The sequence below is a fragment of the Carettochelys insculpta genome, chromosome 21, assembly GCF_033958435.1.
Source record: "Carettochelys insculpta isolate YL-2023 chromosome 21, ASM3395843v1, whole genome shotgun sequence".
Classification (NCBI taxonomy): Eukaryota; Metazoa; Chordata; order Testudines; family Carettochelyidae; genus Carettochelys; species Carettochelys insculpta.
Genome location: NC_134157.1, coordinates 6,074,011 through 6,100,854, shown reverse-complemented (window position 1 = coordinate 6,100,854; position 26,844 = coordinate 6,074,011). Strand labels below are relative to the sequence as shown.

At 48.2% G+C, this 26,844-nt stretch overlaps 1 long non-coding RNA gene across 1 annotated transcript; it reads right to left on the bottom strand.

The window, feature by feature from the left end:
• Positions 1-26,726, bottom strand: LOC142024055 (uncharacterized). The gene is made up of 3 exons (XR_012648382.1): positions 26,654-26,726; positions 16,300-16,434; positions 1-748 (listed from the first exon to the last, which is right to left on the bottom strand). It is a non-coding gene; the product is annotated as an uncharacterized LOC142024055 (long non-coding RNA).
• Positions 26,727-26,844: the final 118 nt, after the last annotated feature.

The window sequence follows — 26,844 nt, the reverse complement described above, 5'->3', positions numbered from 1 at the left end:
GGCATGTGTAGACACAGCCATTGTGTGACATATTCACCCTGGAGATATCTCTCTACCTTCTGCCTTGACACGTGTGGTCTCAAGACTTTCTGCGAATAACCTGCTTTTATCTATTGGGCATGGGAACATATTTTTTTAGTTTAATAATTCTTCACATAGATTCCACATAAATATTGTGATAAAAAGTGTGACACAGGCTTTCAGTAGAGAGTTTATATGTCATTCGCTTGGTGAATCAGGGGATCCTTGTACAGTAGAGCTTTAGTGTTATGAACACATCAGGAATGGACATTGCTCATAACTCTGAAATGTTCATAACTCTGAATGAACCCTTATGCCTGTTCTTTCGAAAGGCAACAACTGAACATGGACTTAATACAGCTCTGAAATTCCACTGTGTTGAAGAAAATCTTGCTTCCTCTCTCTTTTTAGTAGTTTATATTTAACACAGTACTGTACTTTTCTTTCCTTCTTTCTCAAGGCATGCGGGGACTGGTTGGTTTGTAACTCTTGTGGTTGTAATTCTTCAGTTCTACTGTACCTTTATATACCTCTGTGCTCTCTGTCGTCATCCAGAGGTTTTTGTTTCATGTGTAACTTGATCCATCCCTAGTTGGAAGAGGCTGTGGTCCACATTTTGGCAGGTGGGTTTAATTATTCCTGTGCCACACCAGAAGACAAGCATCACAGCCGTAGATCAAGTCGTAGCCATTTGGTGGGGATCCATTACAATGTAAGCATGCTCTATCTGTAAGAACAAAATAAAACTTTTGCATTGTCTGCACCCCATTCTAGGAGTCCCCTGTGTTCAGAAGGAACTTTTACTGCAATTGGCTTTTATGAATCCACATGCCAAACCTCATCCTCGGGCACTTCACCCATTTTCATTGCAGGATTAACTTCTTTGCCATAAGACTGGCCTATAATGTCTAGTTCTTCTGTGTTTCTGTGAACATTTCCCCTTCCCAGAGCCAAAACACAGAGACTCACTGTGCATCCTGTGATTTTTTTTTAATGATCCTATCTCCATATCTGTTGGAACTGACAATAAAATGGCACCCTGAATAGCATGTGGTTGTCAGCACTGAGAAAACAGTTTGATTAGGAAGCACATTAATCTCAACATCATGAAGATAAGTCAGGAAAAAATAATCGGACTGGATTTTTGCAAAGCTTTCTTGTGGGGGACTTTTATCAAAACCAGTAATAATCCCATACATGGAGGCTCTTAGGTACTGCATTCAAGGAGCCCATATACCAGGATGATGAACATGACTTGAATGATAAGCTCTTTTGGGTCTGTTTTCAAGGCATGTGTGTGTATTCGCATGCAGTGAATTTTAAATGTGGTAGGATCTTTCTTCCTTTATTGTCAATGATTCCTTCTATAACCTTACTGCCAGGAACTGTTATTTCTGCCACAAAGTATTTTCAATAGAAAAAGTGAAGGGGAGATTAAATATGTGAGGAACATGGGTAACAACAGGGCTAAATTGAGTGATGTTCCTTGAACTGAAGGACTCCCATGACTATGCATGTGCCTGAACTTTACACTCCCTTTTTACCATTCAGGGACCTGCCGTTTTTGGGGCACAACAAAAAGAGTTCCAGCCCTGCATTCACCATGAAGTTCCAAGGTATTAGGATGTGTTATTGTTATTTAGTACTGCCTGGGGACCCCAGCCGAAAGCCGGGTGTCATTGCGGTAGGAAGTTTCGAAATAGGGTGAGGGACAAATCTTGCCCCAAAGAACTTGCAAACTAAACAGACCATGAGCAGGAGGAATGGAGAGAATGCACAACAGAGTTAGTGGTGGCTGGGCTTGTGAATTCTGTGTTAGTTCCACACTTTTTAAAGCTTTTAAGCTTTCTGATTGATTCAAGAAAAGCTGGGAGGGTTTTTCTGACCACGATTTGCAGCATGGTGTCTGTTGTGAGGGCTAAGTGATCACCTGACAATAACACATTGATTAGAGCTGGCTGCAAAATTTCGAATTTAGATTCAGATACATTTTTGGTCAAAGTTTTGTCAAGAAGTGGATAATTTTTTTTTTGTAAAAAATTGCAAATTTGATATTCTAAGACTAACGGTATCCAGGAATAATGCTCACATGCCTGGTATTCAAGTGTGCACTGAAACAGCTCTCAGCTTTCTGTCCACAGGCTCTGCCCTCCTGTCAGGCCATCTCTTGGTACCGCTGCCTTATTGTCTTAAATAGAGAGCTAAGCAGCTCTTTGCAATAATGACTCTAGTAACGGAGAGTGGCTGGGCTCCTGCTGGAGGCTCCCTGCTGGCTATGAAAAAGCACCGAAAGCAACTTTGCTTTGTAGGCACTGTGATGCTCATGGATTCCTCTGGACTGCTGGGCTTGTGTGTGTGTGTGTGTACTTTATATTAACTGATTGCTTAAATCAGGTCTCAGGGGCCAAACACCTAAGGGACCTGCAAGGATCAGTTGCCTTGTCAAGTTGGCTTTTTAATGAGAGGCCAGACAAAACGATAACAAGACCTCTGGAGCTGTTGAAAAGTTGACGTTAAACATAGAGTGCTGGCTACTCGGGAAAGCTCTCGCTGCAGATTTTGCTGTATATTTTATTGGAGCAGGGCAGTTTTATCCTGCTGCAGGATGTACATCATGGTGAAGTGGCACGACCACGTTGTCAGCACATGGGTGCATAACACTCGTTAGGCAATATTGAGCTCTGAGCTATGCAAGACACCCTTGCTGTTTTTGGGGCATATATTCTGGAGATCGCCGTGAACGATGAAATTGGCAATTACTGGAGGCAGGAGGACTTTGCAACACAGCACAACACTTTGTTGACTGTGTAACAGCAGGTAATACAATGCTAGTTAGCCTTATGTTAGGGACAAACAACATCAGCTTCAAAACAATAGATTTCCAATCAAACTTTAATGCAAAGAAAATACAGAACTGCACAGAAAATCCCTTAGCTGAATGCTAATCACCAGAAGCAGCTCTATGACCTTGCTCCCTGGGAATCTTACTGTCCCTCAGTGTTTGCAGGGCAAACAGAAGTCATTCATAAAAGAACGATGTGATGGGAAGCTGTTTAGACTTTCTTCTTTAACTCCTTAAAAATTTTCCGGTATGGCATCAGTGCAGCTTCAATTTCCCTTTTAACTTTCATGCTCCGTTCCTTTGAGGGATCATATTCAAACATCTTGCCAGTGAGTTGTTTTCTGTATCTGAAGAGCTCAGCAAGTGTTTCTAAATTCAACTTTCTGGTTGAAAGTCATCGCCTTTCCCTCTCCTTTAGCCTCTTGGCCACTGTCTGCATTGCTTGCTTTTCACTTCAGAGCCATAATTAAGGTGGTGTGCTAATTTTTTGCCTTGAATGTACTGAAAAAGCATCAGCAGGCTGCATCACGTGCTTGGGCTGGTGTGGTGCAGCACACTGTGAATATGTGGAGTCGTGAACAGTGAAACTGCGGATGGCGAGGTCTTCCTGTATAACCATGGGCCAGCGTAGGGCTATGTTTACACAGCAGTATTATTTTGGAATAAGCTGTTCTGGAAGAGATTTTCCAGAATAGCTTATTTCGAAATAGCGCGTCTACACACAAAGGCCGTTTCTACACATGCCACTTGTTCTGCAAGTGGCATGCTAATGAACAGCCCGGAAAATGCTAATGAGGCATGGATGTAAATTTCTGGCACCTCATTACTATATGGTCATGTGAGTCGAATTTTTATTAAGACAGGGCTTCCAGAAGGAGGATTTTCTTTTGGGAGATCCCCGGGGGCCACGCTTCTACACAACTATCTTGGAGTTCGGGAGGCCTTCTTCCAGACTCCAAATCATGTGACTATATGCTAATGAGGTGCCGGAAATTTACGTCCGTGCCTGATTCTCATTTTCTGGGCTGTTAGCATGCCGCTTTCAGAATAAGTGGCATGAGCAGAAACGGACAAAAAGAGTATTGAAATAGTACTCGACTATTTCAAAATACAACATCCGCACACAACAGAGCCTGTTTTGGACTAGAACCCTGGAAGCATGATAGCTTATATTGAAATAACCCTTATCCCCCATCTATACAGCCCCTATTCCAAAATATCTATTTTGGAATAGGTGCTATTCCTTTTAGAAGGAGGTTTACAGAATTCAGAATTAGCCATCAGCTATTCCAAAATTATTTGAAACTAATGGTTTTGCTGTGTAGACGCTCACAAAGTTATTTTGGAATAGCATCTGCTATTGTGAAATAACTTTGCTGTGTAGACACACCCGCAGAGAGGTGGAATAGACCATTCCATAGAGCCCTGCTTGGCTGGGGCTGCCTGGACCAACCTGAAGTGGGTTTGCTCAGGAGCTGGTGGGAAAGGGGAGAGTGAGAAGAATAGAAAAGTGGGCAGAACTTTAATTCAGCTGATGCTGGTCTCCAAGGGCAGCCAGTGCAGTTAGCTCTCTTTCTGCATGCTGGCACTCCTTAAGTTCCTGACCAACAATCATGCATGATCATCCACTTCTTTGAAGCAAGGGGGCCAAAGAGCAGGAATTGTGCACCCTGGAGGTGTCTTGTTGGTTATATCGACATTGCACATCCTTTGTGGTGGGTTGACGGTATGTGCAGGTGTAGGCCGCATGGAGAAGCAAGCTGTGACTCCACACATCCATGGGAGGCTGGGGTGGGGTGAGGCAGCGGGACACTAAATGGCTAACAATGACTGGGTAGATGTGGGAGGCATGGGGGATGTGGGGCGACAGCTTCCATGCGCCTCGGGCAAGGTGGAGGGACACCAGCTCCTGGAAGGGGTGAGTCTAGCTCTGGGGCTGGGGCAGCCAGACCTCAGGCCTCCTGCAGCACACCATGCTGGGCCCCAGGGCTGTCTGAAGCACACACCGCAGCACTCCATTCGTGATTTAAAGGGCCACAGTAGCAACGGCAGCAGTGGGAGCCTCAGGCCCCTTTAAGTCCTGGGCCCTGGGGCAACTGCCCACTTTGCTCTCTCCATCGGCGGGCCTGGGGCGACACTGCATAAAGATAGGACTGAACGTGGGGGGAACGTATCCTACATAGCCCTCCACACACCTAAGCTGTGCCTCACTGCACATGGGTATCTATAGCCATGCTGGGGAAAGCAGTGTCTGTACTCTGCTCACTGCTGTAAGAAGTGTGCAGGGTAGACTTACCCTGTGGCACAGTGCCAGCCATAAATGCTCCCAAAGTCATGCCCCAGGCCATAATTAGTATCTATTATTAATTATTATTAGTAATAATGTGTAATGATCTATCCAGAGCAATGCACAGCACAATTTGTCTCCTTAGGCAGAAGTTAAAATATTCTAATAGGAAAATAAAAGAATCATCATATTTCACGTACCCAAAAGGAAGCCGGGATGCCTGCCACAAGATCCCAACAGTAATCTTTTAATTAATAAAACTGAAAATGGGTTCAGGATTTGTACTTAATAAGGATTCATCAAGACAGTCCTTAATGGGCTATTAAGAGACTTAAGATGGAATTCATAGCAGCTTACTTGGAGATCCCTCACACCAAAATAACCCAACTCTTTTTCAGCTATATAATGGTCTAATAAATATTGGAAGGGACAGTTCTGCTTTCACTGCTGTGTGTGCCTTTCAGAATAGATAAGGCTTATGCAACAGAAAGCCATCCAGCATACACCGAGAGCTCCCAGAAACCAGTTTTTCAAAAACTGTCATTGAGAGTCATTAATTATCTGCAGGTCCCATTTGTCCTGAGTTGATGGCTGATTTTGTGGACTCTCGGATGGTTTTCATTAATTCATGAATATGAGTTGTAATGTACTTCCTGTTTGAACAATTGTTCCACTAGCACAGGGGCAGGCAAGATATGGTCTGCTGACTTGACCCAGCCCACCAAGCCTTTCAATCTGGCCTGCATCCTACCCTGCTGGTACCCTCAGGTAGGGAGCAGCCCCACTCCTCTTTAAGTGGCTGGCTGCACTGTGTGGCTTCTCTGAACCACACATCAGGGAAGTAGGTAGACAGGCTTCCCACATTGCCCCTGCCCCTCTGCTCAATCTCTCAGTTCCTATTGGCTGCAAACTGGCCAATGGGAGATGACACGTTGTGCTAAGGGTGGGGGCAGTGTGTGAAGCTTCTTCCTGCTGCATCAAGCACAGAGAGCCACATGGAGCAGCCAGAAGTTTGGAGCAGCCTGGGACTGTCACAGGTGGGGAGCCTGTATTGGAGTCCCTCAGGGCTGCTGTCTGGAAGCAGCCTAGGTAAGGGCCATCTGATCAAAGCCTGCCTCTTGCAACCCACCCCTTCCTGTACCCCAGCTGCCTACCCTAGGTCACCACCCCTTCCTGCCCCAAACCCTCTACACTCCCTTCCTCCTCACCCCAGGTCACAATCCCCTCCCAGTCCCTGTGACACCCCTACTCCAGCCCAGAATCCTCTCTTATACCAATACCCACTCCCAGGCTCCTGTATTCCTCGCTATCGTGGACTAAGGGAGGAGCTACAGATAACACTGATACATCATCCAGTAATCCCCTCACAGAGGAGCATGTATCAAAACAAAAAGCAGTCAAGTAGCACTTTAAAGACTAGCAAAATAGTTTATTAGGTGAGCTTTCGTGGGACAGACCCACTTCTTCAGACAATATCCAGACCAGAACAGACTCAATATTTAAGACACAGAGAACCAAAAACAGTAAGCAAGGAGGACAAATCAGAAAAAGATAATCAAGGTGAGCAAATCAGAGAGTGGAGGGGGAGGGGTGGAGCACGTGTATCAATATAACTGTACGAGACTGATCCTGAAATCAGAATCTTACATCTATTCAGAGCCCAACAGATTACATGCAGCCCAGTGCAGGATTGGAGCCAGGTGAGTGAACTCTAGAATTACACGAGGCCCATGGAACACTATATGCTCTATTTTTAATACTGAGACAAGCAGCATTTTTTAATTGAAATGGTCTTCAAACCTAAACTGAAAAGCTGAACACAATTAAATTGGGCCAGTGAATCTGATCTGATCAGGTTCAACAAAGAGAAGTGCAGAATCCTGCACTTGGGACGGAAGAATCCTAATCATTGTTACAGGCTGGGGATGGACTGGTTAAATAGTGGTACAGAAGGGGATTACAGTGGATGAGAGGCTGGATATGAGTCACCAGTGTGCCCTTGTAGCCAAGAAGGCTAATGGCATACTGGGGTGCATTACAAGAAACAATTCCAGCAGATCTAGAGAAGTTATTGTTCCCATGTACTCGGCATGAGTGAGGCCACATCAGCAGTACTGTGTCCAGTTCTGGGGCCTCCAGTACAGAGAGGATGTGGCTGTGCTGGAGCAGGTTCAGCAGAGGCAACCAAAACGATTAAGGGGCTGCAGCACATGACCTATGAGGAGAGGCTGAGGGATGTGGGCTTGTTTAGTTGCAGAAGAGAAGACTGAGGGGTGATTTGACAGCAGCCTTAATCTTCCTGAAAGGGGGTTCTGAATAGGATGGAGAGAGGCTGTTCTCAGTAGTGAAGGATGGCAGAATATGGAGCAATGATCTCAAGTTACAGAGTGGGAGGGAGGTGTAGGTTGGAAAAAAACTGGGAGGGCGGTGAAGCACTGGAATGCATTACCTACAGAGGTGGTGGAGTCTCCATCCCTAGCGGTTTTAAAGTCCCAGTTTGACAAAGTCCTGGCTGGGATGATTTGGTGGCGGTTGATGCTGGTTTGGGGAGTGGACTGGACTCAATGACCTCCTGAGGTTGCTTCCAGCCCTAGGAGTCTGTGATTCTATGATTCAGTGAAAAAATCAAAAAGTGAAACTCAGGTTTCACCAAGCTCAGTACTGTGTCTATTTGTACCTATTTGTCAGATGATGTCCCCCTGTCCTAGGAACGTCCTTCAGGACACTAGAAATGTCCTAGTTCTTCCTGTCATCTTTCAAAGAGTTACTCGTCATGTTCTGGGATGAACAATCACAGACAGCCCCATGGACTGAATAGCGAGCACAGGGTGATGGACAGCACAGGCAACAAGAACAGGGTGGGTGTTCACTTGGAGCTGCTCTTTTGTTTAAAATTAATTGTAATGACACTTGTTTGGTGCTTTATGATAAATGGAAGAATCATCCACTGAGGCTCACACTATGCACAGTCTTTGAGCCAGCAAAGCTATGTTGGTTTGAGATGCCATTTTTATGCTGATATGGGCACACCACATCCCCAGTTAAATGAATGGAAGCTTTGCCATTGATTTTAGTGGGCCCAGAATTTTACCTATCTTGACAGCAGCATTGTCCTTCTCCAGCAGAGCTTGGATCCTGTTTAATTTTCAGACTTTGTCTTCACCTGCCATATTTTTGTGAATACACAGGAACCACTGAGTGCTCACGAATAAGGGGTAATGACTATAAATTGCAGACGAGCCAAAACCTGGCACTTTCTGTTTTTTTGACATTATTTTATTTTTACATCCAGCCAGCTGTTCCCAATAATTTGTAAGACATTGACTGTGTGTGCCTTTGTCGCCCCCTGGAGGATAAACTTTAGAAGAGGTTTGTGAATCTGTAGCTGGTACAAGGCTAGCAGAGAGGGTTGCTTAGCTCAAAGAGTGCAGCTGATGCTTTTAAATCCAGTGGTCAGTCACAGGGTCACTCCCCATTTGTGATATTGTTATAAACATGGTAATCAAAGAGAGTAAGTGGGTCAAACCCTTTCTCTCCCGCCTTGATGGACTTTTATGGGTTTCCCTCCTGATATGCCTGAGGAATCTTTAACTCCCCACTGTGGAGAATGCTACGGTTCTGAGCATTATAGGCTTGATCAGAGCACACTTTTTTATGATTGCAGTCCTTTCTCATTCACAAACTGCCCAGATGTCTGTATTCTTCCAAGAGCCATGGGGAGAGTGGGGCATTGCCCATCCCTTTGCATGTTATACACAGCCCATTTGCATGTTACACTTTGCCCAAGTGGCATGTAGATGAGCTCCCATGGCCCCTCACAGGAAGAGCCAGGCAGCAGGGAACGTCTGGGTGCCTGATGAGCATTGGTTTTTCTGGTAGGCAGTGTGCAATATCACATCAGCCAGCTGTTTCCTGGCAGCAAATAACCTCATTCTCATTCAGACCCCAAATAAAGGTTATTACCAGCCTGAGCCAAACACTGAGGCCTGAGCAGTACCTGCCTTTTCCTATGCAGACCCTTCTCAACTGGCCTGTGCATCCCCCTATGCATCCCCCATTCTCTGTCTCTCACCCCTTCATTTGTTGGCGTTGGGATTTCCAGCAGACCATTCACCTCCCTGCTTCAAGCACCTCTTGGTTATTAAAATGCAGCTCAGGATGGTTCACGTTGCCTAGTACATTATCATTCCTCGTTAGAGACCCCTCCAAGGCCTGTGATATGCCTGCACTGACTTTATAATTACAAAGTCAATTTCTAAACAGACATTTGCAAATAAGTCAATTTAAATACCGAGATTTGCAAACAATAATTAAGCAGTAGCTTCTTTTTTAATATCTATCTATCTATATATATATAATTAATGCCTGGGGGCTTTTCATTTTACCTTGCGACTGTGTAGCTTGCAATTGTTTGTCGAGCCTTAGCATTCTCGGAAAGCAAATCAAAGCATTGATGGGTTTTGCAGGCTGCTTAAGGAAGCACCTTACCTTTCCCCTTGCACATACCATGTTCTGTGCAATCTTCTTTCACCCCAAACAACTCACAGCAGAGCAGTCGACCTACAGCTTTTGCCATCAGTGTATGGAGGAGCCCTGACCTCCTAGGATATGGAGAGGGCAGGCACCAGAGGGCAAAAGCACAACTGCAGAATGGCTCTGTGAGTAGATGGGAAATCAGGCCTGAGGCTGGGTCTACACTAGGCAGGTAAGTTGATTGTTGATACAGAATTCTAGCTATGGCAACTGCACAGCTAGAATCCACTTATCTGCAATCAACTTACTTGGCTGTCCTTACTAGGGAAGGATGACGGGAAAGCTCCTTCCACAATGGCGAGGAATACAGGGGTCGACTGCCAAACCCTAATAGGTCGATTTCGCACATCTCCCATAGGCACATGAAACTGAACCCCAGAAGATTGATCCAGCAGTCTTGCCCTTCCCTTGGGGGCTTCTCTGGGCCTCAGGATGCTCGGGTTAAGATGCCCTGTGCTCTCATCATGCTCTTGTTCTTCATTTCTCCCAGCAGAGCTCCAATGGCTCCAGTGACCAGACACTGTTAGTCCTGGAGCCTCTCTCAGCACTTGCAACCCCCTAGTCAGCAGCCCAGCAATGACCTTGACCAACCACTTTCTGTCCCTGCTTAGTGGTTCCCGTTTACTCTGTAGGTCACTTTCCTTTTCACAGCACCTGACTCAAGCTGGCCTCAGCTGTCTGCACCACTTGATTGCCTCCTCTGCCCCAAAACATCCACTGGGATGTCTCTCGTGCAGCCCTCACAGCAGGTGAATCACTGCTGGGCTTTTTCTTTCCAGCTCACCTATCTCCATCAGCCTGGGTCACAGCTCCTCTTCTAGCTCAGCTCTCGCATGGCCTTTGTGCTTCCCAGAAGACTCAATCAAGCTTGTTGCACGAGCCACCCATTGGCCTGTGTTTCCCTGAGGACTTCGGGCCTAGTAACTGTGTGAGACAGCACATGGCCCCCTGCACAGGTCAGTGAAGGCACCTGACCTGCAGCACTCTACAGAAGTCTTGAAGAAGTGCTCTGCTCCGATATTGGGGTGTCCAAACTCTTCCCTGCAATATTTATTTCCAAGCGGGCCTGTCAGCAAGGTCACTAATAAGAATAGGGCAGGATTACGGAGCTGTACTTGGTATGGAGAAAAATCTACTGGGAATCAGGCAGAGGCAGGTGATTTGAGTATGGGTTTGGCCATGAGGAAAGACCAATGCTCTAGTTCTGACTGTCCCACAGACATGTTCCAGCATTTTACTTTGTGCCTCAGTTTCCCTAACTGTGCTGTGAGGATCATGACTGAGCTCTGACTCATGAGGATAAACACGCTGATTTTTGTGACCCAGTCTGAGATCCTTTCATGGAAGTTGCTGCAAGTCATGCAACCTTCACAGTTATAAACTCAGTTCACTTGTGATGGGAGGTAGAGACACATCCTGGGTCTCATGCAGCATTCTCAGGAAAACCCCGGTGATTTCAATGGGGTTACACAGCGTACATCGACCCCAGAATTCTGAGCCTTCTTGTGCCTTGATTCTTGTTGCACCCAATGCTGGCCCATGGGTGTAATGCAATAGACTCTAATGGGCACTTTGCCCATAGCACCCTATCCAGATATAACCACCCCAACAATCAGCATATATTCAAGCTGCACAGACCTTGCTGTCAGCACAGGCAAGACTGCTGAGAGCAGACCCTCTGGCACCTCGGAACCAAACACTATACATACCAGCAACGATTATATAACCCTCCTTCTCCCTTTTTATGGGTGTGTGAAGACAATAACTTAAAACACTTGCTGCTGTTCAGCACAGAAACAAATAACAGAACAATGCCCGCTGTGATGCATTTCAGTGGTGTAACTCGGGCCTGCCACTGTTCTATTAAATTATAAATATCTATCGCTTGACGAAGCCAGGGCTGTTTGGCCTGGAAGGGAGTGTAAAAAACACAAATAAATAAATAAAAAAGCCAAACCCTGAGCTGCAGTTGCTATAGCAATTAACAACAGGCATCCTTCTTCGGGAGCCAGAGATGCTGATGCAGCTAAAACAAATGTTTGTGAACGGCCATGGCGGGGATGGAGACGAATTAGGGAGCGCTGGCCTTGAGCCTCAATGTAATCCAATTCTAAATAAATCATAAATCTAAGTGCAGACTGGCAAGCTGGAGAGAATACCAATGTGGGGAAGGTGAAGGCAGGGCAGCAGCGGTTAGGAAGTGGGAGCAGAGGCAAGGAGAGAGCCCAAAAGGGCAAGTTAGCAGTTTGGTTCTCCAGGCAAAGTACAGCACTCCCATCCAGCACTCGCTCCTGCGGGGCTGAGCCTCATTTCAATTTTTCACTCCACGCCAAGGCCGAAGCTACATGTTAGTACAGCTGGGGAGCTCTAGGGTACTCCAGTGCGGAGGTAGCTCTTGTGCATGACCCAGAACAGAAGCCCTTGTACCAGGTGAACTCCCCCCTTACAACATGGGGAGCTACCTGTATCCAGAGAACCCCAGAGCCGAGCACTCCCCTCGTCTTTGGGCCCTTCCACTGAGGTCAGTAGCAAAATGTTCATTGACTTCAGCAGAAGCAAGATGCATGGGTTTGCAAGCTGCCTCCCTTGCCTTCCAGCAGGTGATGCTATAGACCAGCTACTCCCATGAGTTGGACACTGGACCCCAATCCAGCTAACAGCCAAGCAGAGCCTGAGATGCTGCCTTTGAGCTTGATCTCAAAGCACCAGCTCCCTCCCACAAATGCTTAGTGGCCGATGTGGTGCAGGCCCACCTTTCAAGCCTGGAACTCATAGGCCACTGGGCTTCCAGTTGGAAAAGTGGGTCAGCTTGAAGTTTTCCTCGTGATCCCCCTCTCTCTTCCGCTTTCAGGAGAGAGCGTCCTCAGCTTACACATCAGCACTCTGGCTTCTCCTGCTGCAGTCTCCCTTCCCTTCCCTTCGCTTCCCAGACTACCCCTCCTCACCATAATAACAGTGGCAGGCCATGCCCCAGAGAGACATCCTCAAAAGGGATGGTAGGAAAGAGGGAGGGTGATTGTTGGCCTGCAGCGGAACAGCTTCCTGTACACAGAACCTAAGGGTCAGCAGAGGTCAAGGGAGCAGAGGCAAGAGGAGGAGACGCTGGTGCCTGATCTGATTTGCAGGTCACATCACAGAAAGGCCAAGGAATCACCTGGATCCACACACCAGGATGCATACTAGTTTTCCTTGTCGTTCCATACATCAGTGACCGCTTGAGGGCACTCCCCTGCTGCAAGGGGTTCTGGGCTGAGTTACGAACCAGGGCTAGCTCTAGTCTCTGACTTTCTTCGCATGGATTCAGCCTTGATGCAGAGTGAAAAATGGAAATGGGGCCAGTTCAGTCAAGAGCGTGTCTGTGAAATTAATGAGCCCTTTCACCTCCCACACCAGATAATTACATCTTTCAATTAAATGAACTCTTGTGCTGACCAGGATTGTATAAATTAACTCAACGCGCTGCATCTTTGCAGGCTGCCAAACCTTTCAGACTGCAAAATCTGCAAGAGCCTCCAGATCCTCAGAGTGGGGTAAGGTGAGATCCTTAGGGGCTGAGCACCCATCCTGCCTTCAACCCAGAGGAGCCAAAAAGGAGGACCAACCACTGTCACATTGAATGCAGCCTGATGATGCAATAGCACACTCCAGTCAAGAGCAAAAAGTTTCATCCATTGGCCTGCATTAGCTTTCCTCTCGGACAAGCATATAGTTCACTGGGTCAGACCATGCACCATGACCTAAAACATTTGAGTATTATTCCACCCTGGCTCTACCACTGATCTGTTACGTGATCTTGGGCAAGTCATTCTCTCCCTCTCTGGTTCAGTTTCCTCTCCCCAGTCTTTCTCTGTCTTGTCTAGAGAGACTGTAAGATATTTGGGGCCCAGCTGTCTCTCATTACGTGCATATAGAACCCCTAGCACAATAGGCCTCTGATCTCAGTTGGGAGTGCTAATGTGGTATCATAAATGATAATTGCATGAAACCTGGCCTCTCTTGGCCTTTAATGAGGAGCTATAGAAGGGTCAAGAAAGGCAGGCTGCTGATAATAATCTTCAAATTTGTGAAGGGCTGTTACAAAGAGGATGGCAATCAATCGCCCATCGTGTCAACTCAAGTTAGGACAAGAAGTAATGGGCTTAATTGGCAATGAGAGAGATTCAGGTTAGATACAATGAAAAACATCGAACTGTGAGCATAGTTCAGCTCTGAAACAGGTTCCAAGGGAGGCTGTGGAATCCCTGTAATTTTCTTAAGAACAGGTTAGATATATTCTTGTCACAAACCTATGATTGGTCCTGTCTCAACACAGGGGCTGGACTAGGAGATCTCCTAGAATCAATTCTAGCTTTACTTTTCTGTGATTCTATAATTAAGCCCTGGCTGATGAAACCAGCCACCACCCTCTTCTTCTCCCATTACTGCTTGTTCCTGCCAGGGGAGCCCCTGGCCAGGTTGGATGGGAGGTCCTGTCTCTGCACTCACAGAAGTGGGGGAGCCTCAGGCAGAGGGGGCAGGACTAGAGCAGCCAATCTTCCAGGGCCCCTGGAGCTTCACAGAATGCACCACCTGGCACTCTGCCAGTGGTTTAAAGGCTCTGGGGCTCTGCAGCTGGGAGCCCTGAGTCCCTTTGAATCGCCATGTCCCTGGGCCTGGTTTCTTGGTGGGACCCTGTAGAACTGAGCTGCTGGGAGGCCTGTCACTGGTGGGACATGTGTCATAGGAGGAGGGGACTCATAAGAGCTGGAAGGCTGTTATGAGCCCCCTAACCCTGATCCTGCTAATTGGAGAGTGTGTTGGCAGAGACTCATCACTGAGTCCAGTTAAGAAGAGGTCTTGTACTTGGCCACAAATAATTCCCCACAGATGAATGTTGCTTTGCAACAGCAAACTATACAAGTGGCTCAGTGCATTAGGGCATCTCTGCTACGTCTACACGTGAAGCCAACATCGAAATAGGCTATTTCGATGAATAACGTCTACACGTCCTCCAGGGCTGGCAACGTCGATGTTCAACTTCGACGTTGCGTGGCACCACATCGAAATAGGCGCTGCGAGGGTACGTCTACACGCCAAAGTAGCACACATCGAAATAAGGGTGCCAGGCACAGCTGCAGACAGGGTCACAGGGCGGACTCAACAGCAAGCCGCTCCCTTAAAGGGCCCCTCCCAGACACAGTTGCACTAAACAACACAAGATACACAGAGCCGACAACTGGTTGCAGACCCTGTGCATGCAGCATGGATCCCCAGATGCCGCAGCAGCAGCCAAAAACCCTGGGCTAAGGGCTGCTGCCCACGGTGACCATAGAGCCCCGCAGGGGCTGGAGAGAGAGCATCTCTCAACCCCCCAGCTGATGGCCACCATGGAGGACCCGGCAATTTCGACGTTGCGGGACGCGGATCGTCTACACGGTCCCTACTTCGACGTTGAACGTCGAAGTAGGGCGCTATTCCGATCCCCTCATGAGGTTAGCGACTTCGACGTCTCGCCGCCTAACGTCGAAGTTAACTTCGAAATAGCGCCCGACGCGTGTAGCCGCGACGGGCGCTATGTCGAAGTTAGTGCCGCTACTTTGAAGTAGCGTGCACGTGTAGACACAGCTGTGTCCTGGGGCAAGGGGAAGGACACCACTTCCTCCCAGGTCTAGCTGCTTAGCCTTCCACTCCCCTTTCTCCTCAGGGAGTGCATGAGGTAGGGTACACTAAGAGTAGTTCTTGATTACTTAAAGACACAGGATCAGATTCTCAGCTGCTGCATGTCACCTTAGCTGCAACACAGCCTCACCAATTTACACCAGCTGTAGACCTGGTTGAACTTATTATTAATGAATACATTTACTTATAACCCTGCCCCAAAGAGCTTATAGGCCAGCGATAGTATTTCTGCAGCTCCTATCACTGTGGTGTCTGAGGGCTTCCAACTGGTTGAGGAGGATGGGAGCACTATATCACATTTAAGCACCTACCACTACCTTGCTCAATCCACACTCCACACCCACCAGTGTGTAGGCACAGCAGAGGTGCTGGTGAGGTGATGGAGCTGCTGCTTCATGGCAAATGTTAGGCAACAATATTTTATCACTCTCTCCACTTTCTATTTGTTTTTTCTTCCTCTCTGTAGCTGGATGCACCCAATGTGGTCTTTATCACCACTCCGTAAATCCAGCCGCCGTCTCTAAAGCACAGCAGGCAGCTGCTGTGACCATGTAATTCAGCACCAACAGTCAGACAATGGCTAAAACTGCTGAGGCTGTGTTTTCCTTTTAAACACACACACACAATTTCAATTAAGACAATTAGTGGTGACCAAGGTCAACCGAAAAGCTTCAACTAAACCAGCACAAAGTCTCATATCATCTGCGGTGTCATGGAGCTGTCTGAAACATGCCACCCTGGCAGCCTATGCCTGCCAGATTAAAGGGTTTAAACACTCTCTGTTGTCCCTTTCCAACACCCACCCCTGCCCCATGCAATCTCTTCTAATGGAATAAACCTAGGCACTAATCTTCAGTCTTTATAGCTCGTCATTAATCTGGCCCATGACAAGGCACTCAATGGGAGAGGGGAGCTTCTTTGTCTTTTACAGCCCTCCTGGTATTTCTGTCCCACTTACTCTTGTCAGCCAGGGTGCTTGCCCGTCTCGTCACCTTGGGGGGACTGCAAGATGCAGATTTATCCTTCAACAACCTTTTCGCTTATTGCACTTGCTTCCGGGTTTTGTGTTCTCTCTTTCACTGTCAGCCTGTAACTAAAACAAAGTGAAAACAAAACTATAGCAGGAGAGCTGACAAGCCACCCACCCTTCTCCCACTGACAGTGGTTTCCTACTGGTGGACCTGGAACTACCCCAGATTTCCACTGGTGTGGGGATAAACACTCAAGTACTCCACCTGGGATTAGGGGGACTGTAGTTCCCTAGCTGGAATATAGGACACCCTTGTGTGGGGGTGGCTCCCTGGCTTCAGCTGCCAAGCAAGTACAGCTCCCTGCCTGCTCCACATTTCAGGGCACTGGGAATGGAGTTGTTGCCCCATGGAGAGGACCTCCCTAGCTGCCCCATGCCCTAGGGTGCTGCAAAAAGGGTGACAGCCACTCCTCCAGCACAAATATAGGGCAAGTAGCTCCTTTGTTAAAATAAATCGGGACGTCTTCCTGGAGCCCTAAACACGTGGCTGTTCCAGCCAAAACAGGACGGATGCTACCCTACCTGGGATGGTTCTGGAAAGATTTATTCTCTTATATGGGGGTTTTCAACCGTAGTTTAGAAGTGCCTGCAGTGTCTGACTGGTACTAAAGTTGTGATCATTCCAGGCGCAGAGCAGCAGCTAATAAAATCTGCTGTGTATTTGTGTGGAACAGACCCACTTGTTAACTCTCCTGGGAGAAGAACCTGAGTTAAACAAGTCTGGCAACTTCACCTGGTCCCTGGGTGTAAACAGCAGGAAAGGAAGAGCTTGCTCTGGATTTCAGCGCCCTCCACTAATGGACTCGAAAGCAGTCTGGTCGGGTGGTGCAGTGGTGAAGCCTCTTAGCCAAAGGGAAGATGCAGGGCTGCAGTGTGCAGGATTTCTAATGAAAGGGGGAAGGGGTGGGCCTCCATAACACCAGGCATAGCAAATATCGCATGACCCACACAATCACCAGCTCAAATCTGCTCTGTCTTGGTAATGATTTTCACTCTGGCAGCTGTTCAGTGGCTGAGGTAAAACAGCATGGAGGTCCCAGCTCGGATGCTGGTGGACTGTTACCCACAGAACCAAAAACCACCTGCACAGTTAGCACTAATTGGTGCCCTTGTTAACAGTTGCTGCTAAGAGGCCAAGTGCTGAATGAACCTGCACACTGAACTACCTTCTTTTAAAGGTGTTCCCTCCAATTAAGGTTTGAAGAACAGCTGGGGGAAGCTTGCTCTGTGGAGAAGCCAATGACTCCAGATTCCACCAGGGATATCCAGTCCCTTTCAACAAACCTACACTGAGCTCTGAGAGGGACAGCCTGGTTTGCCCAGGGGCAGGAGGAAAGCCTCACCACTGAGTAGGGGAGGTTAATTACAGGAAACTTTCCATAAGTCTTTGTCCATGTGTGACACCGGCACAATACAGCTTATTGTTTTTTAACGGGTGCACATCAGGGATGACCCCCACCCTTTGCCCATCCCTCCCGGCCAAGAGGAGCCATCTCAAGCTTTAGTGGCCCCCAAGAAGCACCACTGAAGGGGCTATTGTGGGCAGCAACAGAGGAGATTAATTTTAAGAGTATCACAGTTTGCCACTGGTATAATGAAAAAGCGCGCTGCCAGCTGCATGGAATTATTACTGCAGGATCTTCGCACACAAATGGTATACGCCCACGAGCCCTGCTGAAAATCACCATACGACCCCATGCTTTTTGTCAGGAGATCTCAAAGCACTTCACAAGCTGCAGTGTGTTTATTTTCACAAGCACCTCTCTGTTGTCCACATTGTTAGAATCAAGGCACAGGGAGGCTAAGTAACTCGCCCATGCTGCCACTGGCAGTCTGTGGCAGAGCAGAGAAGGGCCATGAGGTAAGTCAAAGGCCTAGAGTAGTGCTCTAATCCACTGCAGAACATTTTTCCTCTTTTCCGCATGCAATTATTTCATCAGCTCAGAGGGCTGGTCTAGACCAGGTCATTTAAAATGCAGTGCCGCCTGCAGCTCAGCTGATCGCAGCACAAAGCACCAGTGTAGGTGCACTGAGGTGGGGTAGCCTTCCTGCGGAGGGGGCTGAGAGCAAACAGGCAGGAGTGCTGTCCAGAGCAGACAGCATCTGATGGCTGTGTGCTTTCAGGTGCTCTGACACCAGAGAGCTGGGCCTGGAATGAAACCTCAGCCACATCTACTTCTGTGGATTCCTCATGAGAGTGGCAATTTCTGAGTAAAATGGGAGTTAAATCATGAGATCACGAGCAAGGTTTCAAATGCTTTTCCCACGGACAGCCACACAGGAGCTACCCCGCCCTAAATAAAGTGATGTGGTTTATCTCCAGGCCATTAATTTCAAAGTATTTCAAAAGACCGTGAGAATTCATTTACATCTCGATAAATAAGCTATCAAGCTAACAAGTGGGGGCAAGAGACAGCAGGGTTATTCCCCAGCAGGGAAGAGAAAGTTTCTCTGAAATTAAAGAAGAAGGCAGAGCCAATCTTTAAACAAGCCATTGAATAGACAGGATAAAAAATATCCCTGACATTTGAGAGTAATAAAAGTGAGACTTAAATTTTATTTGGCAGCCCTGTTTGCCATGCCAGGTGCAGCCTGGTCTCCATGGTCAGCTCCAGGTGTATGCCAAGGGCAAAGGGTATCTGCCTGCATGGCTGGGGAGGGTGAAGAGAACCCTAAGGAGCAGAGTTGAGGTTGGGGGTTGCAGGGGACCGAAGGGAGGGAGGAGGGTGGAGGCTGATGGGATGGGAGGGCTGTATAGGTGGTGGGTTCGGAGCATGCGGGGGGAGTGCTGGGAAGGAGAAGTGAAGGTGATGGGGATTGATGGTGTGGATGGTGCTGTGGGGGCTGGAGGACAGGGTTAATTGCTAAGCAGAGAGGCAGATATGGGGGATAAGCCCTGAAGTGGGCCAAAATCACTGTATGCCATGTGGGAGAATAGGTGATGTTATCAGCCGTGCGCTCACACCCTGTGGAGTTCTAGGGGGAGTACAAACATCAAGAGACCGCTCTAAAAGAACAGAACTTGATCCTTTAACAAATGCCTCGAACTTGGGTGCCAATCACATGGTTTTGAGGGGTCCAACTCACAATTTTTCATCTCTTGGAGTTGGCAGTACTGAGAGAGACACAGAGAGATAGAAAGGCTGGGTCAGCAGAAGGCCTTCAGCTATGGGATTGGCTTCCCCAGATGGATTGAGAGAGACCAAAGCTACTTTCTGGGCACAGGGCAAAGCCTTCCTGTCTTTTCTCAGCAGCCCTTCAACCAGGGTGTTGGTGTCTGGAATATTGCTAGTAAATAAACCTTCCCCTGAGACAGGGAACTGTTCAGGTGCAGGAGAAAAATGGCAAATTCTGCTGTGGTGAGCTAGGCAGATCCAGCTGTGACAAGTCACACACAGCCAGCTGTTCCTGCTGACCTAGTTCAGCTTTGGCCTGTCACACAGAGCCAGCTGTGGCTATGGTTAGTCTTGTGGGTCAGTGGGGCCAAACGCACATCCACTTGATGCTCTGCAGAGAAAACTCTGTCGCTAGGCGAAGGTGTATCTGCTACTGAGCTAGGAGCTCTGTTCTGACGAGTCCCTGCCATTCCAGAGGAGCTCATTAAACTGCACCTAACAGTTCTGCTTCTATTTCAAAACTTGGTGGAAGGAGTGAAAGGCCCCATATCCCATCACAGCCGTTCCCTTTGTTTGCATCTTATCTCTTTCCTTCCCTCTTCCTGTTCTTGCTTTCTTCCTCACTCACATGTACTGGCTCCCCCCCAGGAAGCCAGCTAATTATTTCCTGAATGCCCCCCAGTGTTACTCTGCTGTGAGAACCTTTTCCACTGAGACTTCTCACCCACTTACAGTTCTCTGTGTGACAAAAGGTTTCTCAGTTTGCCTCTGAATGGGCATTTCTTTCATTTCTACATTTAGTCCTTTCGCTTCCCCGCCTGCACTTGGGCTGGGAATAGAAACTTCACTTGACATTACTGAAACCATTGTCAATTAAATCCCTTCTTAACTGTCCTTCCTTCCAGTTTTTGTGGGGGGTCCCCCTTCATTCTCCCAAACCTTTCATAGGCTGATACAGCCCTTTATCACATCAGCGTTAAACAAACAGAACAACAAATAAGAAAGTTTTCCTGTTTGCAAAGGTAATGAAGAGGAGCAATCAGTTACACATTTGCACATCAAACCTGAGTCCGGTTGACCCTGCCTGAGCCTGGTTAGGCAGCAGTGCAGGGCCCTGTTAAACAGGTCTTCCAATTGCATGTGGATGGTGTTCTCATGGCTGGATGCGTGAACAGTCTTGTATCATACCACGAGCACCAGCTGCGATCAGGGGCCTATTGCGCTAATGTCCCGGGACCAAGAGTTTACAGTATAGGAATAGAAGAAAGGCCATTGTATTATCCCCAGTCACGGAGACCAACTGAGGCATAGACAGATTAAGGCTTTGTCTATACGGCAGGAATGACTGGAGCCTGTGTGAGGGGCGGGTGTAGAGAGGGGGTCCCAGAGGGGCAGGGAGATGGTATGTGGGGGCAACCCATTTAATAATTAAAACTGTGGCTGGGGCATGTGGGGGGTGCACCTCTCAAGTGCTTTCACGAGTCACCTGTGTCTACTGCCAAGTTTAAAGTGCTGTTCCAGCACTGTGGTCATGGCATGAGTGCTGGGAGAGAGCTCTCACAGTACTGTAGATAAACTGTCTCTATTGTTGCTAACAGAATTGGCAGCCTGTTTACAGGTCTGGTCAAAGAGTTAGCGGGGCTGGGACGGTGGGTGGGACCCCAGGTAGCAGGCTGACAGTGGGGTCTAGTTGGTGTATGGGACCCAAGGCGGAATGCTGACAGTGGGGTCTGGTTGGTGGGTGGGACCCAAGGCGGAATGCTGACAGTGGGGTCTGATTGGTGGGTGGGACCCAAGACGGAATGCTGACAATGGGGTCTGGTTGTTGTATGGGACCCAATGTGGAATGCTGACAGTGGGGTCTGGTTGTTGGATGGGACCCAAGGCGGAATGCTGACAGTGGGGTCTGGTTGGTGGGTGGGACCCAAGGCGGAATGCTGACAGTGGGGTCTGGTTGGTGGGTGGGACCCAAGGCGGAATGCTGACAGTAGGGTCTGGTTGTTGGATGGGACCCAAGGCGGAATGCTGACAGTGGGGTCTGGTTGGTGGGTGGGACCCAAGGCGGAATGTTGACAGTGGGGTCTGGTTGGCGGGTGGGACCCAAGGCGGAATGCTGACAGTGGGGTCTGGTTGGCGGGTGGGACCCGAGGTGGAATGCTGACAGTGGGGTCTGGTTGGCGGATGGGACCCGAGGCGGAATGCTGACAGTGGGGTCTGGTTGGTGGGTGGGACCCAAGGTGGAATGCTGACAGTGGGGTGTGGTTGATGGGTGGGACCCAAGGTGGAATGCTGACAGTGGGGTCTGGTTGGTGGGCAGGACCCAAGGTGGAATGCTGACAGTGGGGTCTGGTTGGTGGGCAGGACCCAAGGCGGAATGCTGACAGTAGGGTCTGACCAGTGGATGTTGGATGCTACAGTCAATTGGAGCATGAGGTCCTGAAGGCATGGTGCCCTAGACAACTACCTTGCTTGCCTTTCCCTAAGGCTGGGCCTCCTCTTTACACTGGTGCTTTACAGCACTGTAACTCACTGTGCTCAAGGTGCCTGCATTTTTTCACAGCCCTGAGGGAGAAAGTTACAGCACAGAAGAATGGCAGTGTACACAAGTGACTTGACCCTGGCTACAGAACAATACTGAGCTAGGGCAAGATTTTGAATGCAGATGTCCTCATTTTCAGGCTCCCAGCCCAGTGCGTTAACCCCAGGACCATTCCTCTTCCTGCTGCTGAGCCTCAGCTATTGAAAATCCTGACTCTCTGCTCAGTATTAAAAATGGTCCACTTTTCTGGGAAAATGATTTTCCTTTGATTTTTAGTTGCAAAGTTGCTGGAGAGGAGATGTAAGAGCCAGGAGATTTTGAGCAGTATAAAGAGACTGGGATCTCAGCTATTCTGCCAGACAGTAGCCTTAAGATGGGGACACTGAAATAAAGGGAGAAGGTTTGTTTCTCTGGAGTGATGTCTATGCAGAAGAGAATGCAATATACCTGACAAAGCAGACATTATAGACACATAATAATGACTAAATAAGTAAATACTGACAAAGGATTTTTGGAGGAATCATAGCAAAGATGAGGTTTAAAGTGGAATTTGAAAGAGGACAGTGAAGTTCCTTTGTGGGTGGCCTCCTGTCATCTGTGAGGGGCAGTGTGGGTATGAGAACAGACGACAATGCAACATGCTCAAGCTGTAGCCTCAGGCTGACTTTGGTACCCACCAGAAAATGAGAGGTGCCAACTTTGAGGAGCATTTTGTTCAGCAGAAAATACTTGTTCGGTGAACGTTCCAGCTGACAGCATCTTCTCTTGGTAGTGCATGAGCAAATCAGTCTGGGGAAACTAGATCTGATTCAAGCCTTGGAGTCAAGTTCAAAGCTTAGAGTAACCTGTGTGTTCAAGGTGAGTTGATTTGTTCTCCCTCTTTTTTTTCAGGTACCTCTGTGCCTCCTGGTCGTGGGTGGAAGGATAAATTCTGAAATACCCATGATAAAGGCTGGCTTCATGACATTGTCAGCCTGACTAGACATAGAAAATATCGCATATCCTCCTATTTGATTGAAAGGAGATGTTGCTGTTCTTTCATCTGTCTTCTGTACCTTTAAATGTACAGGAGTTTTCCCCCATTTTGTGTTTCAAGTCCCATACAGAATGCTATGGGGTGAGGCACACGCTGCTTCATTCGCTTTCACTCTGCCATGGACACTATCATATTTCAGATTAAGAAAATGAACCAAAAAAAAAAAAGAAAAAAATCAAACTCCTCTGGAATCAAAGAACATATTCTGTGGGTGCAAAGCATCAAAGAAAGCACCACAACACTACAATGCAGAAGGTCCTCAGACCTCCCTGTCCCCACATAATCCCATTTTGCAGACCCACATGGATCAGAGAAGGCGCAGGAAAGCAAACACAGCTCTGGATTCACTGCTGACCCAAACCTCCAGGCCTCTGGAAGTTTGTCCATCATTGTACTGCAAGAGCAGAGACATTAATTAGTTGCTGTTTCACCTCTTCCCTGTGTCAGATCAGCTGTTAATTCCAGGCCCACGGCCATGTCATAACCACTTTTATCGAGCAGTTTCAAAACAGGGCCCCAATGAACCTTTTTGTCATTCAAGCAATGAAAGAGACTATCAATGCCTCCCAGCTCTGCAAAGGCTTCTGAGCCCAGCCTCAGAGCATCCAAAATCCATCAGTGCTAATTAAGGCTTAGTTAAAGGCTGCAGGCTGCTTTTATTGGTCTGTAAGGCAGAGTGGCACCTGCAAGCCCTAAGACCTGGCTCCTGACAGAAGCAACAGCAAACAACAGGCCCTGCTGTGACCTGCATTTACAAGACTCATTTACTGCACTGAAGGCATCAACTTCTTGGAAATCAAAGGGACAAATGAGTTTTGAGCCCCTGCTGTTTAAGATGGACTTCTCACTGGGGCAAAGCTGCCACCTGGCTGGCCTAATGTTTCCTTAATCTTTGTGGCTGTGGTGCTCCTGTGCTGTGCTTCAACAGCTGAGTTAGGAAAACACCTCTGAACAGGGGCAGAACACATTACTGTTAGCTCTCTAACATCCCCCAGCTCTCCGAGATCATGCCTCTAGGCCACTGGCTGATTTTTGGGAGAAAGAGGGGCCACAGTGGTCTAACTAAATCAATGCCAGGCACAAATTGTAATAATTTACTTGTCCTCCTCCTTTGAGCAAAAGCAGAGTCCTGAACTCTGTTCTATTCTGGTTCTCATAATACCTTCACCCCCATAGCATCTGAGTGCCTCCCAGTCAGGCAGTAAGAGAGGGGACTAACATCTGTCACGTGTTCATTCCATTTTAGGTGAAATGGGTGCTTGTTCCTCTCCTTGCAGCATGGGCTATACCTATAGTCCATTCCCAAATTCCTGACCAATCAAGGTCCACTTCTTCTCTACCCTGAGTCTGCACCTGCAGTCCATTCCTGATTGACATGAAAGTCCATCTCAGGGTCCTTCCTGTCTATCACTTTCACCCTGGGCCATATGATGGTTGTTCTTCCTCTAGGCCAGGTACTGGGCAAAAAAGGGGGAGATGGAAGGACTCAGCACACAAGTGGTACGAACTGTGTTCTTGCTATTTTTTTCCACACGTGCAGAATAAATGTTGTTATGTGCACCAAAGCATGTACAGAGATGCACCGCCAATGGAAACACATGCTGTCACCCATGGGAGGCTGTGAGTGCTCTGCTAATCAACTGGCCGGCATTTGGCTCTCTCTTGGATGCCCCACCCCTCAAGTGCTTGGCTTATAGGGAACATGGGTTAGTACATTTTCACTAGGAATATGTTAAAGTTTGCCTCCCAGGGGAGCAGTCTGCCCTTATGGGTGGTGATAATTCCTCTTGCTTCATCTCAGTCCCCACAACATCCATGCCTTCCTCTACATTTCTCTCTTAATCTCCCTGGGACACAAGTGACACTGTCTCATTATGTGGTATTTATCTGTTCCATTCTGCTGGCATATGGTTCTCTGATCCCTTCTCAAATGTTTAGAGGGATAGTTAAATGTAGGGAATGTTTCTTCACCTTGTAACTGAATTACATGGGTATGGACTAGTTTCTACCATCTTCTCTCAGGCTAAACAGTGGCTTAGTGCCACAAGTATTGGTAGTGCTCAGGGTGGCACAATATGAGTTTATCTCAGGGGCAGCCAATATGCAGCCCATGGGACAATGTGATTTGCCTGAATTAGTCCCTGGTAAGCTGCCACACACATTATGTATATGTGCAACCATCGGTACAATCACTTGTAACTGCTATTGGCCACAGATCACCATTCCCAGCCAATGGAAGCCATGGGAAGCAACAAGGATTGGGATACTACTTTCTGCAGTTTCCATTGGCTGGGAACAGAGATCCCCAGCCAATGGAAGCCTCATGAGGCTGTACCTGTGCAGGAAAATAAAGCATCTGGTGTCCTGCTAGGAGCTAACTCTGTCAAACTGTGTCCAGCCAGCGGGCTGCTTATTGACAATTGCTGAACTATCTCAGGCCCAGAAGGCACATGCAAATGAAGGGAAATGGTGGAACAGCTGGAGGAAGCTGAGAGAGTAATGGAGTCTAAAAGCGAAGCTTCTTTTTCATACCAGAGCCAGGATTTATCTAGTTTAGTTCCTGATGTGCTCTGCCATCATCACAGTATTACCATTTCTCCTCATAACATCCCTGGGAGGTAGGGCACTTCTATTACCCAGTTACGTGGAAGGGGAACTAAGGTACAGCACGTAGGTCTCCACTGAGGTTCGGCATGAGTGGCAGACCCCTGTCAGTTGCCTCATGCTCCTGAGGCTCTGTAGCCTTCCAAGTGCAGGCTTCCGCACAAGTTCTGGGGCTCTCCCACCTCACAGAGTCCTACAACCAAGGCTCCAGCCCAAAGCCGGAGGTCTACACTGCCCAGGAACCTGCTCCTCATCGGCCTGTCCACTGGCACAGGCCCGCTGTGGGTTTTTAATTTCAGTGTTGACCAGGTTTGCCAACAGTGTGGGGCAAAGGGGGGCGTTATCCTGGGGGCTGGCCTTTCAAAGAAGCCCAGAGCTCCATCCGCCACCACTGCTGAAGTAGCAGCAGTGGTGGACGGAGCCCTGGTCTTCTTTGAAACACTGAAACAGTGCTGTGTCGCTGCTCTGCATGCGGCTTGGAGGGAGCATGGGTGGGGGTGGCTGTGGCTGACTGCTCTAAGCCCTGTTCTTTCCACCTGTTTCCCTGCCCCTTCCGGGGTTGGGGAGCTGGGCACTCCTCCCACCTTGCCTCCAGGCCTGTGGTGGTTGACAGCCGCACTGGTGTAGATTTACCCTGAGAGGCAAAATGGCTTGCCCAGGAAGTCTATGGTGGGAGTAGGGACTCAGCCAGTTCCCTCAAGCACTCAGCCACTGACCTAAGCACAAGATCCCATCTGTTGCTGTTGAAAGTCTGTGGTGAAAGCAGCCCTCACAGGCAGGATGGTGTAAGTCAGGAGAGACTCCGCCAAGGACAATGGAGTGGAACTTGTGTGAAGCCAGCGCTATCGGGGAATCTCCTCCACATCTGACTCACACCAGTTTAACACTGGCAGTTTTTCTCCTGTTTTACACCATCGTGAGCAAGGATAGGATCAGCCCCCTTCCCAGGGACCACTACAAAATATTCCAAAGAACCCAAACACTCACCTTGAAGCTGACACACTAAAGCCCTGCTCCCCCGGGCTGAATTCCCCTGCATCCGTCACCTGCCTGGCTGCCCTGAGAAAATATGACTCCTGGCACTTTAAACTGCAAGCGTCAGACTGTCCGTAACACGAGGGAGGAGGAAGCAGGATTGATGTCACCTTTTTATCGCATTCCCGGCTAGAGACGAGCAG